Genomic DNA, 18817 nt, shown 5'->3' with positions numbered 1-18817 from the left:
CATAATTTGAGTAGCATAAATTTTATTAGTTTGAATTTTATGTAGTTATTTATTGCAGTCGCACAATTTGGGCAGAGTAGAAAGGAAATATTCGTATTAGTTTTTCATACATTTATGGGAAACGCTTACACATGCATGTGTTTGTGTCTGATGGTTTTGATTGTAGAAATTATTTATTTTATTTCTATAAAGTCATCATGTGATCGCATGTAAAAAGTTACAAGCATTTCTTTAAAGCAGAAATTAGCGAAATAAAAATTAAAAACCTGATATTATTTTAAAAAACTTATCTCTGTATGTCTGAAAATTTAAAGTATCTGCGAAAAGTAAAAACTTTTAGCTTTTCAAAATTATTTTAAAATCATTCTTTTCGAGCTTAATAAACACAGAGGACCGTAAGGATTATATTGATATTAAAAAATGTGTTTGTCAATTTAAGGGAGGAAGCCGTTTTTTTTTCTACTTTTAAAAATATTTGGAAGTTCTTTTTACATTTTTTACTACGGGCCAAATATTTGTATGGCACATACGATAATTTCGCGCGCACGTAAAATGCATTGTAAGATACAATAAAATATGCAGTAATTTATTTTTTTTTTTTTGACGTAACTATAGGGATTTCAGCTACAATATTTAACTGTGTGAGACGTTGTGTGGTGTGGAACAAATTTGCTTCTAAAATCAATATGGAAAAATGCCGCATACGATAATTATGCGCAAAGTTTTAGACATTTTCAAAGACAAAAAATTTCATCTGGAACTCAAAGGATAACGTTTGTACTTGATTAAAAATTATATCTATAAAAATTATTTATTTGACTACTTATTTAACGAGATTGTTATCGATAAAATTGTATTTAGTTGAATACACAAATATCAACATGGTTATCGATAGGTTTTTCTTTAGGCGTATGTATTTGGATAAGAATATTGATTTTTTTTTTTTTAAATTTGTTATCTTTAACATAATCGATAAATATATTGATGCCATTATTCGTAGATGTCATTTTGGATGATATATTCCATAATTAACATGTTGCGAAATAAAAAAAAAAAAATTTTCTCGACGTTTTTAACGTCATCGTTATCGACACATTTTACAATATTCTTGATTATATTTTCTAAAATATGACTATATTTTTATCGATGTTTTTTTTGTAATTTTTATGATATACATACGATACAGAACATTATAGACCTCTCTAAGGATTTCGTAATCGATATGTTTGTCGATATAGAAATTACATGTTTCGACATGAAAAATTTTTATCAATATTTTTAACGACATCGTTTTCGTCCCAATATGCACTTTTTATATATTTTAACGGTATCATTATTTTGTCTTCGATGCATCTGGTCATATAGTCATCGATATCACTATTCCCTATTCATCGATGTATTTGCCAATATTTTTACGATATCATAACCTATATGGGGAAATATGTGCATGTCGAGCAATATATATTTTCCAACAAAAATCGTTACCTATACCGTAATCAATAAACTTGAAATCGTGAATGTTATTATCAATTTTATTATATAAATTTATACTTTCTGACTTTTTGTCGATATTTTCAATGACATTTTCATCGATACATTTAACAATATCCTTTATACTGATGCATTTGTCTTTATTATTATCGACACCATTATACACTTTTTATCGACATACCTTTCGATATCTTTACGTCATTATAATCGACGTATTAGGCTCAAAATTTGTGTGTACGCGAACGATGTTGTGATTATGGTATACAGATTGTGGAAAAATGTTATAAGCGGGATACTTTAGAAAGCACTATGGGAATCGATTTCCTGGGCTGAAAGCTGCGCTCCACAAATTACATATATCCCTTAAAGACCCAATTACTTTTAGTAACCACAAATAAAATTACTCCTAGTTATAAAATTGGTGCCTTCCTTAATGAGGCATACTCTTTTGTTAGACCGAAACTGAACCGGAGGATGAGCAACTCAAAAATTGGATCCAAAAATGTAGCTGCTTGTAGATACACTGCCGGAACAAAGTATTGGCACAGCAAATTTTTCACAATATATGCAACAATTTTTATTCTAATATTTTTCCGCCAATTTTGTATAAAAATATGATTCATTCAACAACAAAAAACATAATTCATAAGCTTTGTGCAAAACTCGCGAAAATTCAGCAAATTTTCAACTTTTTAATCAGATTTTTTTGAGTATGCAGTTTTGCAGCCCAATAAATTCTAGTAAAAAAATGCAAGTTCGGAGTTAGTCAAAAATTTGAGATTTTTTTTTGTTGAAGGTGTTTTGCCTTTTTTCCATACAACGTATTTTCGAAAACAAAATTTTGTATGGAAGACTGCGTGAAAAAAAAATTTCCAAAAATCAACGGTAATTCCTAGCTACTTAGAACTTGCACTCATTTCACTTAGAATAAAATTGATTGGGCTACAAATCTGCATACTCAAAAAAATTCTTAAAAATCTGATTAAAAAGTTGAAAATTTTCATGAAAATTTGCTGAATTTTCGCGAGTTTTGCACAAAGTTTAGGAATTATATTTTTATGTTTCTTGTTGTAGAATGAACCATACTTTTATACTAAATTAGCGGAAAAATATTAGAACGAAAATTGTTGCATATATTGTGAGAAATTTGCTGTGCCAATACTTTGTTCCGGCAGTGTAGTACAGATTCAACGAAATTAATACAAAAACAAATTCAACGCAATTACCAGAGTAATTTTCTAGTTAAAGAATATAGAGTAATCATGAAAAAACCAATATTCGTATTAATTAGAAATAAATTCTACAATTTTATTTATTAAAAAAAAAATATACCGAATTTTTATATTTTCTTTTTTAGTTTTGCCTCTTTTGAAGAGGATGTGCGATACAATATTTACTAGGCATATTACATAGCACAGCCTGACTTATGTGGTGGATATATGTGAGCTATTTATATTTTTATTAAGAAAAGTGATCCAAAGTGTCGCGAGGTTTAAAAAGAACGTCTGTGGGAAAAAATTTCATTAAACAATTCATGTATTTCCGAAAAATCTGACTATTTAAATACATCTGCTTAGCGCTTCCCCTCAGGTAAAATTCCACAACAGATTTTTTCGACTCAGCCTCAAATCGAAAAGTCTATTCGACTACCAGATTCGGCTAAGTAGTATTTTTCAGGCTAAGGTCTCTGCTTTCAGAAAGGCGTCTAAAATAGTTTTAGCCTCAGAAAGAACGTGGACAAGAATTCCTGTTTTCTAGAATGGATAGGCGGCGCTCAAGGCTTTTGGTTGTGTATGTATTACTGCTATCGCACTTAAACCATATAGAGAGTATATGCCGACGAAATAGCCCAGCTCTCTATATCTCACTGGGAACTGGGTACTCTATACGTTTTGAGTTAGTACTAATATTTCATCTTCAAGTATTTATAACAACTATACATGCTGCTCGTACATACATATATACTTACATATGTGTGTAACTTAGCCTTGAAACAAACATTTTTGTAATCTCCGCCAACAGCTGAACTCAGGGTGGAACTCAGCCTTTCCTTACTCATCTCATAATATTTGCTAAATTTGCATATCCGAGAGAAACCTTATAAATTTTCAATTAACAAAAATTAAAAATTACGTATACGCAGCGTTGTCTGAATCGCCTCAGTGCTTTTTTTGTGTCGCTGCTGCTTGCGAGCAGGTGAGTAAAATTACTTTATTATAACGAAACAAGGACAAAATACTTGCGCTGCAATTAAAAAATTACGAGACTTCAGACATGCTTACACTGATGCACACACACACACGTGTTTGTAGTGGGAAAATTAATATATACATTAATATGTACATACATATGTACTATATATAGAGAAAGCATAAAATGAAAACAAACAGTTGCTATATTTTTCTTGGCAGCGCGCAATAGGACAAACAAAGGTTTTTTTTGGCAAAAGTAGAGTACACATATCAAATTTATGTATGTGCAAACATGTATATACGTGTATATACTTTTTTATGGGAAGATGTATGATAATGTAAGTGTAGCAGTAATGTAAATGAAGCCCCGAAAAAGGTAGTAAACCTACATAAAGAAAAAAATAGCGCTGTAGGTATGTAGTAGATATATATGTGCATAGGAGTGCTCTCGCTCAATCGTTTCTATTTTAATGAGCAAGTTACACATGTGTACATTTAATTTCATTATACGAGCACCAAAAACTCTGCTAGCGTAAATTTTTAATTACATGAGTCTGCATCATTTATTATTATTAAAATTTGTTTTCCTTGGCTCACATCAGGTCGAAGAAATGTATTCACTTGCCAAAAAAAGTAACTCGATTAATATACATAGGAATATGCTGAAATTATGCTAATGTTTTACTTACAATTTTAATATTATTTTAGAACACCTACTCTAATATTCAACCAGTAATAAAGTTAGTCGGTTTTTCGATTCCATTTATTCCTAGTATGTGGCGACTGTATTCGCTAAGACGAGTACTTTATAGGCCGACTCACTGAAAAATATGGGAGTGGAGAGTAACTTTGACTCTTCGTCAGACATCATCAAAAACCAGGACATGTGCTATCTCAACGTTCTACTGATCCAGCGGGACCGATGCCGAGGAAGGGAGGATCTAAGGCTCATCAGATGTCAATTTTAGTAAGCGTTTTGAGTGGGCATTCTTCGTAGACTACACCCAGTTGAAATCAGTTCACAGTTCAGTTAACAAAAAATTAAAGCAGTGGCTAATGAGAAAAATACTTGTGCTAGTTGTCAAATCAAATTGTCTTCATTTGAGGCAGTTTTTGAAACAGTTTTGCTACTTCGAAATCCTTACCATTTATTATTTTTCAAACTAGCTGACTTTAAGTTATTCTGGCTGGCATAAGTTCTCCTTTCTGTTGCGATCCATCACTTCTACGCGCCAAAGTAATCTATATATTAATACGCTAACATAAATTTTGTCTCCGTTCGTTTGGCGATTCTACCGAACCGATTTCAAAACCAAGAACACCGTTGGAAAGGCATTTTTCCGTAGATGAGCAGAGTTTTTATGGTTTCACAATTGGTTAAAAATTACGGCCAAAACCGTCGTTTAAACATTTTCGAATTGTGTATAAATGTTGCTGCAACATGTTCAATTTGACATGTTTCGCTTGTTGTTTCACTACACATTTGAAATTAAGCTTTGAAATAAAGATAAATATGAAGATGAAGAAATAAATGATAACGATGAAGTAAAAAAAAAGAAGGCAAAAGTGAAGATAAAGACGAAAATGGAGACAAAGACAGATACATAAGAATTAGGGTAACTGAAAGGGTAAGAATATTTCTTGAATTTATGAAGTGAAACTTCTTTAGCGGCACTTGGTTCGTAGGGAGTAAATTGTCAAATTGAAGAGGAATAATGTTTAGCGGTTTGAGAATAAAAACAAAAACAAAGATGCTTAGAGGTACAGGCAAAAACGAAGATCAGAGTAAATTTAAACACTTTAAGGTAAAGGTGAAGAGGAATATGCAAAAATAAAGATAAATATGAAGAAAAGGATGAGGATGAAGATCGATATTATTATCGATATAAAACTCGATATTTTTACCGATATAATAATCGATTTTTCTGTCGATAAAATAATCGATATTGTTATCGAAACTGTTATTGATTAAATAACCGCTATTGTAATCAATATAATAATCAATATTTTTATTGATACAATAATGGATATTGTTATCGGTATAATAATCGATTAAATAATTGATTTTGTTATCGATTTAGTCACTTATATTGTTAACGATATGTACAGTAATATATACTGATGATTGTTATATTTATCGATGAATTTATCGATTTTACAATCGTTGTATTTTTCTATATGTTTATGGATATTGTTATCGGTATTTTTATCGACACAGTTAACAACAGGGTTATCGATATACTAATCGGAACATGAAATGCGATCACAGTACATGACAACACATCACATTTTATCACATGATATGAAGAGACATCACATGATATTACATCACACAATATGATATCACATCACACGATATCAACATGACATTATATGATATGACATCACATTATATGGCATGACATCACAGGACTAGACATCACATGATATGACATCGTATGAAATGACATAGCATTACATGACGTGGCATCACATGATATAACATCATATGGTATGACATCATATGACATGAAATCAGAGGATATAACAACACATGACATGACATCCTATCACATCACATAAAATCACGTCATCGCACCTCATCTCATCTACGTGAATAGAAAAAGAAAAGGATGTAAGCAAAGATGCTAAAGATAAAAACAAAGATGAAAACCAAGGTAAAGTAACCAATTTCAAAACCAAAAACAGCGTTGGAAAGGTAATTTTCTGTAGATGAGGAGAGTTTTTATAGTTTCGAAATTGGATGAAAATAGTCGTTGAAAAATTTCAATATTTGTGTATGGTTGTTTTTGCAACCTGTTCAATTTAAGCTGTTTCGCATTTTGTTTTACTTCGTATTTGGAATTAAATTTTGAAATAAGGATAAATGTGAAGATGAAGAAACAAGTGATAACGATGAAGACAAAAAAGGCAAAAGTGAAGATAAAGACGAAAATTGAGATAAAGGCGAAAATGCAGACAATGAGAAATACATAAGAAGTAGGTTAACAGAGTTGAAATTTTCCGATAGGAATCGAAATAAAATCAGCCATAAAGGTTACTGAAATTTATCGAATCATCGAAGTTTATAATTATCGAAATTTATCCATGCTTATTAAGTTACTGCAACGTATCGAATTATTCAAACTGATCAATGTTTACTGAGTTGTCGAAATTTATAGACACAGAAACTTAGTTGTCCAAATTTACGGATAGTTATCGAGCTATAAAAACGTGTGGGATTAACGAAATTTGTCAAGTTAAAGAAATGTATGAAGTTATCGATATTTATTGAATTATCATTATTTACATACTTAACGAAATTTATCGAGGTGTCTTTCAACTTACAGAGTTATCGATAATTATCGATCTACTGAAATTGGTTGGTTCAACGAAGCGCAGTTTATGGAATTTTCAAAATGTATCGATTTATCGAAGCTTCAAGGTTATATAAGCATATCGATTTATCACTGCTTATTGAATTTAATCGTCTTAACAGAGTGTAACGAGTTATCAAAATGTTTAGATAGTTTTCGAAAAATGTGGAGATGTCAAAAGTAAAAATTTATAAAGGTATCCAAAGTTTTTACATTTTTGAGTTATCGAAAGTTGAAATTCATCGAACTATCGATATGTATCAAATCATTGAAATGTATCGATAAACTTGAATGTATCGGGTCAATTCCAAGTCATGCCGAAGTCCTCCAAAGACCTTCTGAGATAAAAAAAAAACAATTTAGTTACGTTTTAGCGGAAGATTTTCCGGTTAGTTAATTTGTACCGTGTAAGTTGTGCTACGAGTTAAGTTAGAAAACCTCTCCAAGGTTCTAATACTAGAAAAACTGTCGAATTTCGACAGTAACTGGCACTCTAGTATTTAATATTGCTTTGTAGAACTAATGCGTTAGGTTGGGGTATCTCTCTCTTGCACTTCCACAAGTTATTTGATGAGGTCTTCTAGTGTGAATTCGGTGCCGTTCAATCAAAGGTTCCACGCAGGAATCTTATACTTTGTTGTAAACACTAACGTATCCGTTTTATCAGCATTATTCTCTAAACCTGCAAGAGTAGTCTATTGGTATATAGTTTTGAGGGTTCCATTCATAATATGACTTGTGGTATGTAGGTATTTCTCCGACAATGTTACTGCAATGTCATCAACATATGCAACTAGTTTGAGTACCTCTCTTTAATTTTTTTTTAGTAGAGACCCTTTACCTCCTGTTTATTTAGGCTGCTTTCTGCTCCAACTCGCATACAGCCTAAACGGTTTTTATCCATAGAATAATAGCAGGTTCCACGTTGTTTGCTTGTAAGCTACACAGAATAGCTTCTCATTATAATTTGTTAAAAGCTCCACCAATGTCTAAAGAACACTCCTATAGCGTAATTCTTATTTTACTTTTCAATGTAGTCAATACACTTCTACATTTAGCTACTTTGAAGTGCTTACTTCCGAAACTGGATTTTTGAGGACCTCAACCGCATGCTTGGGCATAGAAAGCAGGAAGCCTTTACCTATAATGTAATGGATTAAAAAGAAATTAATTATGTATTGGATGCCGAGTTGTTGGAGTCGCAGTCAATTTACAATTTAAGTACTCAGAAGTGCTAATATTGAGTTAATTTGTGGTGGCTCTAGTTGTTGTGATGGCAATTCTCCTGAATGTGTTCTGTCCATAGACAATTTTGGAAAAGTTTTTTTTTCACGGAAAAATTTCAAACTTATAAGCATATGAAGCTCAATGATTCGTAGCAATAATGATGTTGCAAACGTATTTTAAGAGACATTAGATATAGCGTCAATGTTTTAAAGCACAGCAGCTATTCGTGGACGAGGTGCCTGAAATTACTTTTAGAGATAACGGCAGTCATACCCAAAATGGTAAAATATTCGAATGCCGTCTAAGCGAATACATCGTGAATACTTACCTAGGCGCAAGACCTTTAGACAGGCCATAGAGAAAAGCAGATTTCACCTCCACTAAGGCGTCAGATAATTTCACTATCAAATTTATTTGGATTCTAGTCCGCAGCGATATCGCAGCAACTGTAAGACATGGATACCTTGTTAAAAAATAATAGATGATCCTCTGGCCACATGAGATCTTCTTGGAAAATACCTGGGAATGCCAGTTGCTTAAGTCCTTCCGGCTTCAGACAAGGGAGCCCTTAACACTGAGTGAGTCACATCTCTCCCTACACCGAAATATTCCAACGGCAATTCGTGCGGCAAGGTTCACCATGATTTCAAGCGCCTACACCAGCAGCTTAAAACAGGGTCCAGCTACCCAGTCTTTGTTAGTTTAAGATCTTATTACCTCGGCTCTACTTCTTTGCCACCCCCAATAAGCATTCGGGGAACATAAGTTAGTTACTTGCCTTTACCTATGGAAGCAGTCGTCCTAACCTAACCCAACTTAATCACCTAACTTGAGCAACATTTTTATACTAAGATCAGGTAAAAATCCAATGCTACCTGAATTCTAATGCTCTTCAAAAAGTTTCCAAAATATCAGACGTCATTGTATGTCTATCGGTCACTCAGTATTGAGTTAAGTTGCTGAAATGTTTCGAAGCCTCAGAGGTCGTACTATTTACGTTCACACAGAATACCGAGCAGCGCCGAGCAAAGCAAGGCACTGCGAAGGAAACATATTGGTATTCACACTGAAAGAAGCGAAGCCTTTTGTATGTAATCGGCTGTAAAGATACCACAAAAGCTACTTTCAATGAATATCGTCTACAATATGTTTTACAATTGCTTTCTCTAAAAATAAACTATCATCTAATTATTTTGACTTTTTGCTCGCATCAACGTCAAAATCAAAAAATGCTTAACTTTCAGTTCCAAAACGCTCCTGAAAAGGCTCGCTGTATGAACACGTTCAAATAACTTCATTAATTTTAAAGCTTCGTTCCGTGAGTAACAGCTTTACACTGCTCGGCCCCGCTTCCTGTTGGAACGTACCCTTAGAAAATTTTCAAATCTATAGATGCAGCGAGCGCCATCAACTTCTAGTATTTTTTTAACATTGCACTAAATAAATGTGTCAATACAAACTTAAAATTTTTCTTATATTTTTGTCCTAATTTGTAGCAGATTTTTAATAAAATTTGATCATAAAATATTTTTATTTATTTTATAAGCGCTCTTTGAACCACAGAAGAAACATAAAGATGCTAGGAAATTGAATAAAATAAAAATATAAAGATTATATGCTAACAAGCCACACACAATCAATGAATGTATTTGTCGCGGAACAAATGCGTTCATTTATACATATATATATATTGCATAACTAGAATTTTATAATTCTCATAAAAAATAATGTCAGCATGATATACTCCTTAATATTCGTAGAATCCTATTTTTATATGTATGTATATTAGGTATTTACATAGAAATGAAGAGCCGTTTTGCAAATAAAATTTGAATATACCTAGCGAAGTGAAAATATTTATAAACTAAATTTCATATATCCATTAAATATTGCATTTATGTTAATTCATGCATAACACGCACGCTAGAAGCAGTTGAAATTTAATGCGAAGTAAGGCAGCAGAGTGTGCAACTAAGCGAGCTTCTCGTCTGTCGCTCATCTGCGAGACTGTACAAAGTTGTTAAAATGGCAAGGACAAATTTAAAGTCAAATATATGCACATTATGTAGTTAAAAAAAGTATATTTGCTTATTGGCTACATGACTTCGTTTAAAAAATTCTGTTTTTTTTTTAAGAATTTTATGGCTCAATTCGTTATTTAATCACGCAAGCCAACAGAGTGGGTCTACAGTTGCATTGGCAAGCGCCGCCGACATTCCGAAAGTTTAATAGTTTTTACTCATTGAGATAGGAAAAAATTTGAAGAGCCTATCTTAGTTGATTTGATAAAAATTGTACGCCAGTTAACCCATCCGAGAGTACGTGGTTTCAAATACCACGGCCAGCAAAATGAAAAAAAATTTAGATTCTTCAATTATAATTTATATTTGTTTTTATTTTTTTTGTATGTTACTACAGTTTTTGTGGTCTTTTTCTAATAAAATCAAAATCAAGAAACTTAACTATAACTTAAAATAAATATGTGAAATAATATTAAACGATATACAAAAAAAAACATAAAGTAAAGTAAAATATATAATTAAAAAATTAAAATGATTTTCAAGAATTTCTCAGAGTAGGAATCTCGTATGAAGTTACTAATAACAAGGCAATTCTGGCAAGATTTTTTCAACTCACCACCAATGTTGCCACATTCACATTTGTAACTACAAATTACAGTTTTTTAGATAAGCTTACAGTTGTTTAAATTACTTCCTGATACAAATTAAAATTTTTAGAAATTTCTGAGTTTAACGAATAACTTATCATTTCTTTTGCGATTTTTTTTTAACTAAAGTTTTAAGATAAAAAAGGGGACGTTAAGGAGCAGCGGTTCCTCACTTAAAAAAATTAGGTCGTTGGCATTCCAGTCGCCACAGCAAATGCGGGAAGAGGCTTTTCCAAAATCAATTTGAATAAAACAATAAGTAAACTAAAACTGACTTAAAACACATTAATTTTTAAAAACTCCTTTCTTTTTTGAAGGTTACAGTGGTTTGCAGTTTTTTTTTTTTTAAATAAAATCTGGCAAAGTTTGCTCACCATAGTCTTTGAATGACAAGAGTCTCTCGTAAGCCAGGGTGCATTCCAAAACGTCAAAATACAGTCATAATTAAGGTGACCACCTGTACCTAAATCTCCGGTACAGTACCGAAACTTTTGGTTTTGTACCGTGTACCGAAACGAAGGTTTGGGTACAAGAGAATGTACCGGAATGTGGAAAGGTATGTACATGTTTAGAAAAAAAAATCAATCAGCTATTTGACTTGACTTTCAGGTTGCTACACGATAAATAAAAATAATGTAGCGTCTTAATGTCGGCAATATTTTAGTTTTACAGTATTGGCCAATACATTAGCACCCCCATTTCAAAATGATATTGTTTGCCACTCATGTTTATTTATCTATTTTTAGGAATTTTGAATTATAATACAATTTATTCTCTAACAAAAGCCATATAAACCCAAGTTTAAAACTTTGTAGAAAACTGCAAAAAAGTTCAACAAACTTGAACATATACATTCCAAACTTTTATCTCCGAAGTGTTAGAATTTTTTTTGAGTACGCAGTTTTATAGCCCGTTCAATTTTAGTCTGATAATGTGCAAGTTTCAAGTGGCTAAAAATTACCGTTGATTTTTTAGGAACACCCTCAAATTCTGAACTTATTCTTAAAAACAATTTCATTTTTAGCCAATGTTAAGTATTAAAACAGGAATATTTGTCCTTTTTAAATAAATAATAAGTATTGCGAGCGCATTGGAAATATGTGGAAAATTTGTGGAATAAATCTGAAATTTAAACCAGCTTTTATTATTTTTCCCACTTCTTCAATATGTTTGCCAAAATTTCAAAAGCAAATAGTATCTTTTAGTTATTAATTCTAAAAGAATGTTTAGTTCCGAGTAAAACTAGGTACCATTCATTAAAATCAATAAAAATATTACGAAGTTATGAAATTTTTTTAAGAGACATATTCAAATATTCCTATACGAACTATTCAAACCTCAAAATGAATCCAATTTAACAGATACAATTTTTCTGTGAAATTATATCGAAGTGATTTTGAAAAAATCTTAAGAAAATTCATAACTTTACTCGGAATTGCACATTCTTTTCGAAGCAATGACTGAAAGAGACTATTTTCTTTTGAAATTTTAGAAAAAATTTTGTAGAAGTGGGAAAAATAATAAAAATTTGTGTTAACTTCAGACTTATTCCAACAACTTTCAACACATTTACAATGTGCTCAAAAAACTTATTTATTCTTTAAATAGTACAAACATTCTTCCTTCCAAAAACTATAAAACTTAAAATGGGGTAAAAATTAACAGCTGAACATTTTTTAGTGCGGAAAGTCATGTAAAAATGGTTTTTTAAGAATAAGTCGAGAATTTGAGGGTATTACAAAAATTTATCATGCAAAGGTAGTTAAGAGAAAGTAGAAACGACGATAATTGATAACTGCGCCGGGTATATAAAATTCGGTTTGGCCCGAATTTATACTTCTTTACTTGTTCATTTTAAAGCAATAAAAACGAACCATTAAAAGAAATTTAAAAAATGTAATTAAAGAGAGAAGAAATTAATAAAATACGTTTCTAAGAATTAAAATAAAATATAAAATAAATTTATCTTTTAAAAAAGTAAAGTTTTAAAAACTAAACGAAAATTGCATAAAAAAAATTAAAAAATATTTTATTAAAAAATTGAGAGTAAAATTATTTCTAAAAAAAGTAAAATCTAAAAAGTAAATTAAAAAAAGGAAATATAAATACATATGTACATACATATGGGAAAATAAAATAATTATCTAGAAATTAAATGAAATTAATAAAACTTTTATAACAGTAAAATATAAAAATGAAATAAAAAAGGAAGAAAAATAAATAAACAAATAAAAAATCCTAAACTTTAAATTAAATAAAAAAATAATATAATTTGCATTAAAGGAAAATTACATAAAAGAAAATTAAAACTTTAATTAAAACGATTTCCGAATACACCTTTTTTGTCTCCGGATCAACGAAACAAAAAATGCAGCCAATGTTATATACTGAAGATGCGCTTTGAACTTAATTGATGTGCTTGCTATTTGAGGAATAGTTTTTGACTGAAATTACTGCTTTGTTGCAGCCAAGGACAGCATTCTTCTCTGTGCAAGGGTTTCGCGTCGTTGCCACAAGAAAATGGCAGCCTGCAGTAAAAATCTATGCGGTTGACCATTGAGCGATGCCGTGAGGAGAGAAGGGATTAAAATTCCGGAAAAGGTAAATGCGGTTCAGAGACTCTATAACAAAATAAGGAAGCAATCAAATGGTTTCAAGACCGAGGTTAGTTCCGCCCGTGTACACTCGCGATGTAGAGGGAACACTTTTCAACGCTCTTAACACGGAAGAAGCCAGGTCAATGTATAAAGTCAAAGCTTACATTCTCCACTCGACCAAAATGAAGTGACAACAACAACAACAATAAAATTTATTTTTCCTTAAAATTTTGTTAAGCATGCGAAAACCGCACCAGAAAATTAAATTTTAATTATCAGAATTATGTGGTTTACTCATATGGCACCACAAAATGTACATTAAATTCTAATCCCGAACAGTTATTCCGTCACACAACACACAAGCTGCCAGTCACCATCATCAAAAGCTCTACTAGACCAATATTTAAAGGTAAATTCAACATGCCATGGCTTCTGTCATGTTCAGCACTTAGTGCCTCCTTTTCTCTTGGCTATGTTAAAAGAATTATGGTTATGGTCGGTCAGTAGCCGAGAGTTGGCCAGTGAAATAAATCAACTGATTTAACGACAAAATGTCAGTCAGGGTTTAAATTTTTACTAACAACTTAAATTTGGTGACGCAAAATGTGTTTGCTAAATTTTACAAAAAGCCAAACTACGTAGAAGTAGTTTATTTAAAGCTCTTGTTGTTGTGGAAGTAATGGCCAACGAACCATCATAAAATTAGACTGGACTGTGTATGGAAGGTGAAGCTTTAGGATTTTTGGCGTGCAAACAAATATTGATAGTGTAGTTGTGTGTAAATACATACATATATATGCACATTAGGCAAGGTTAATTTGTATCGGAGACTTTTTTGACTATCAGCGTATAGCACAAGAGGATTTTACGAGTGATTCGAAGCAAACCATGGATCTATAATGAATTTGCAGTTTGCCAAACTGCGAAAATAGGTTTCTTAGCATTTTGGTGTAGTGTCGTAAAGAAGTGCTTAAATTTGGTATAAAAGCATGCTGTATTTGGATTTCTGGTATGAGGAATCCACTCCGGCACTTATCTTTATCTTAAAACTTCCACCAGAGGGCGAAACAGTGAAAATTTTCATATTTTCTTCGAAACAAATTTTAGCAATTTGGCAAACTTCAAATTACTTTTATACCCATGGTTTCTTCGGCAAATTTGCTTTGAATTTCATGTAGAATCCTCCTATGCGCAAAGTAAAAAAAAAAATCGACTGGTCCTAATGTACCTATGTATGCAGATACCTATATTAGAATGCAAGTGTATGCTTGGCAACGGTTTTGTGAATGACACAAAAATAGAATTCTTTAATAAAAATGGTATTAAATTTGCCCACAACCGCAATCACCGAAATTGGATAAAAGCCAGACGTAGACGTTTTCGATGTAGTTTAGCAAAATAAGCGAGCGATGAGTATGTGTGAGTATATGCATACAACATGTAAAAAGTCGTTATGAATGAACCGCAAAGCAAACACATACAAATACACATTTTTACATACGCTGTCGGAAAAAAAGATTTTTTACAATATTTGCAACAATTTTTATTTTAACTTTCACGCTATTTTATTTTTTTGTAAAAATATGGTTCATGCTACAGCAAAAAATATAAAAAGTATCATTTTAACACCTAGTGCAAAACTAGGGAAAATTCAATAAATTGCCATGCAAATTTTCCACTTATTATACTGGAATTTAATAGGCTACATAACTGCATACTCAAGAAAAATTCCAGAATATCTGATTAAAAAGTTGAAAATTTGCATGGAAATTTATTAAATTTTCGCTAGTTTTGCACAAAGTTTAGAAAGATATTTAAAAAAAAAAATATTTATGTAGAATGAACCATATTTTTATAAAAAATTAGTAGAAAAAAAATATGACAAAAATTTTTGCCACATATTATGAAAAATTCTCTGCACCAATACTTTATTCCGGCAGTGTACATATACTTTTTTTTATTTGGTTTTCGATAAAAAAAAAAACTCCATCAAACGTAGTAAAAGCCATGGAAACCCATCGGCCGCGGTTTGTAGCCTAGGCAACGCTGACAGGCAGCATAAAAAGGCATAAAAAGTAAATAAAACATGGCGAAATCATTCCCCCACTCACGAGGGTTACGACTTATGTTTATAATTAGAAAATAAAATATGAAATTTCAAAGGCATAAAAAAGGAGCGTTGTCTACGAGCCGCGGCTGACGAACACACACTCGTACAATTTTAAAAATCCTGCGTATAATAATATATTTAGGTATGTAGTATGTAGTAAAGTTGCATATATACATATACACATATGCATGTACATTAGACCGTACCACCTTACAAAGAAAAAAGTCACCGTACTCGTCGCCTGTATAGTGTTTCAAAACTAGAACACTTGTAACTTGTACCCAACATTTTTCTAAAGAATTTTTGAGTTTTGGTGAAATTTTTTTATTACATTTAAAATTTTGTTTTATAACATTTAATTTTTTTTTTTAATTTTTGAGAAATTCTACGATTGTTTTCAACTAGTTTTTATTATGTAACAATTACTAACTTATACTGTATAGTATACAAAGCTTGACCCATGAGTGTACGGCGAACTTTTTTGGGACGGTCTAATGTACATGTTTTCATTTGAATATGTCCCTGCACATTGCATATTTTTTTTGTGTTCTTCTTTTTTTTTACTGCACTTTTGTACGCCTAGAAGTGTGCATTGTCGCTGCGTACATTAAACTCAACTCAATTTGACCAACATTTGTGGCGCACTGCACATATTTTATTGCTGTGCATGGTTGGCTGACTAACTGTCAACTATACTAAGTGTATGCGATTCTGTCAGTCCCTCGATAAAATTCCCAACGGTTGAATATGGTGAACTGCACGAGTGTTATTTGTCGTTTAATTTTCAATTAGATAAGTTGAAGAGTGTAGCATATACATACATTTATGCACATGTGCTTGGCGGAAATAACACTTGGTCACTATGTAAATTAAAGTAGATACAGAAAGTTTAATGTATTTGCATGTAAAATGAAGTCAAATTGGAAATATTAAAATTGAAAATTTTAATTTGGAATATTTTAAGCGGCCAAGTGGTTATGCGTCGTCAACATTTCCGCGCCGTATTTAAAAACGAGCCTGACAAGGCACTTGTAGAGCGTGATTTGTGTAAACACAACTCCTGTTGGCAAGAGTTATTCTCCGATTGATGTACAGGCAGACGTTGTTGGTGATAGGCAGAGTCCTTCACTGATTCAAGGTTATAGTTACCAACAGTGACGTGTGGACTCTTTGTCTGGTTTTCGCTCACCGCTGGACCAACCCTTTTTAGTTTCCCTTTTCTAAACTGGATGCTGCGGTTACTTCCCTTAGTCTCAGATCGAAGATTTCGATATCATCCGCATACGCCAGCAGCATCGTTCTTTCGATATATTTGGTGCCCCTTCGATTTAGATTGGCAGCTCTTATTACACTTTCCAAAAAGTGAATCGGCTTGTCTAAACCTCGTTTGGTCTCAAATAGCGCGGAGAGTTACTTCCCAATTTGGACGGAGCTGAATGTTGAGCTCAATGTCACTCTGCATAGCCGTATTAATTTTGCGGGGATCCTAAATTTGGACTCTTCTTTGTGTAGGCAGCTTCTCTCCGTGCTATCTATTAAAAGCAACTGTAAAATCGACTGTCGATTGCTTATCTAGTCTCTTCACCAAGATTTGACGTGCTGTGAAAATCTGGTCAATGGTAAACTCATCAGGACTGCAGCTACACTGGTAAGGTTCAATCAGTTGGTTCGTAAAGGCTTCACTCTTTCACATAGCATCGTCAGCAGGCGTCAGTTCATGTTTAGGTGGTTACAGACCCAAGCAAGAAATAGACAAGATAGTAACTTGACTGGAAGGATATGTCGGACAGCCTCCTTTATTGCAGATATTTCTGCCTGAAAAACGCAACAGCGAAAACTTAAGTTTAGAGAGGTTTAAATGCCGTGAAATCCTGCTACCTACCATGTAGTTTAGGACTGCCCTGATATTGAGGCCGACAATGTCAATGTCATACACGATTGAATAACTCGTTTATTACCTGATTGAAATATTCGTTCCATAGGCACTTGCCGTATTGAATAACTCGTTTACTTTCGAACGGCTATATATATACCGGGGTGGTCCAAATTAAAGTAAAGTCGGAATTTTAATGTCGCCACTCCCTAGTATTGTTCTATACCGAAAACAAATACTAAAGAGTTTTCATTAGTCCCCATTGCATTTTCTGGAAGTTTTAGTGGACCTATAAAATATAGTTAATAATAATAATAATAATAGATTGGCGCTTACACATATGTTAGTGTTTGGCCGAGCTTCTCCTCCGATTTGTGGCGTGCGCCTTGCTGTTTTCACACAAAGCGGAGGGACCTACAGTTTTACGCCGACTCCGAACGGCGATGGTGTTTTTATGAGAAGCTGTCTTTCATGGCAGAAATACACTCGGAGGTTTGCCATTGCCTGCCGAGGGACGACCGCTGTTAAGAAAAAACCTTTTTTCTATATTTTTTGCGATGTTGCTTTGACCAGGGCTTGAACCCAGGCGTTGCGGAGTGGAAGCGCGCACTGCTTACCACTACACCACAGCGGTGTAGTTACCATGAAAAAATGGTTATATAAACAATTGGGTATTATTATTGAGGATCTTCTGAAAAGAAACAGAGTTTTCCGATCGATAAATTTTGAGGTTCTTCACACTTGCCTGGCTATCAGTTTATATGGATAAAAATTATTGTTGTGTAGTATATTTTATTGTTGTAAACTGTATAAAAAGTATAACCACATAACGAAATAGCCTGATAACCAGGGAAGCGTGAACAACCTCATTGATTTTCAAGAATTCTATACCATTTCTTCGAAAAGTTGTTTTTTCCACATATAAAGTACATGGAAAATTTTCAGCGCTTTGAGCACGCTCTAAATATTTTTTTCGTTTCAAAATTAAAAATAGGGGTATATTTCCCGCATAGAACAATCCTAGGTGGTGGCAGCATTAAGATTCCGAATTTAATTTTTTTTTTTTTTTTTTACCACCCTAGTGTCCATACAAATCCTCAATCCGCCAGGGCTGAAAGTTCCTCAGCCTTGAATCTATTCAAAGTCTTTGAATGCCATCCATATAGTTTTATAAACTTTAATATTATTTACATAACTATTTAGCACTTTTTCACATAGCAGTCAAAACACAAATAAGTATGTTTTTAGCAGGAGTTGCTAACTAGTCGAACAACTTGGCGTCATATGAAGAAAAATTTTGCGC

At 32.5% G+C, this 18817-nt stretch overlaps 1 protein-coding gene across 1 annotated transcript in view; it reads left to right on the top strand.

Annotated features, from left to right (window-relative positions):
• LOC118735498 (neuronal acetylcholine receptor subunit alpha-7) overlaps positions 1 to 18817 on the top strand; it is a 613475-nt gene that overhangs the window by 338882 nt on the left and 255776 nt on the right. The gene's annotated exons all lie outside the window — the stretch shown is intronic.

This window comes from Rhagoletis pomonella, unplaced genomic scaffold, assembly GCF_013731165.1.
Source record: "Rhagoletis pomonella isolate Grant_MI unplaced genomic scaffold, Rhpom_1.0 Rhpom_scaffold_00003, whole genome shotgun sequence".
In the NCBI taxonomy this organism is placed as follows: Eukaryota; Metazoa; Arthropoda; class Insecta; order Diptera; family Tephritidae; genus Rhagoletis; species Rhagoletis pomonella.
The sequence above is the reverse complement of the archived record's forward strand: the minus strand, read 5'-3'. Positions and strand labels throughout refer to the sequence as shown.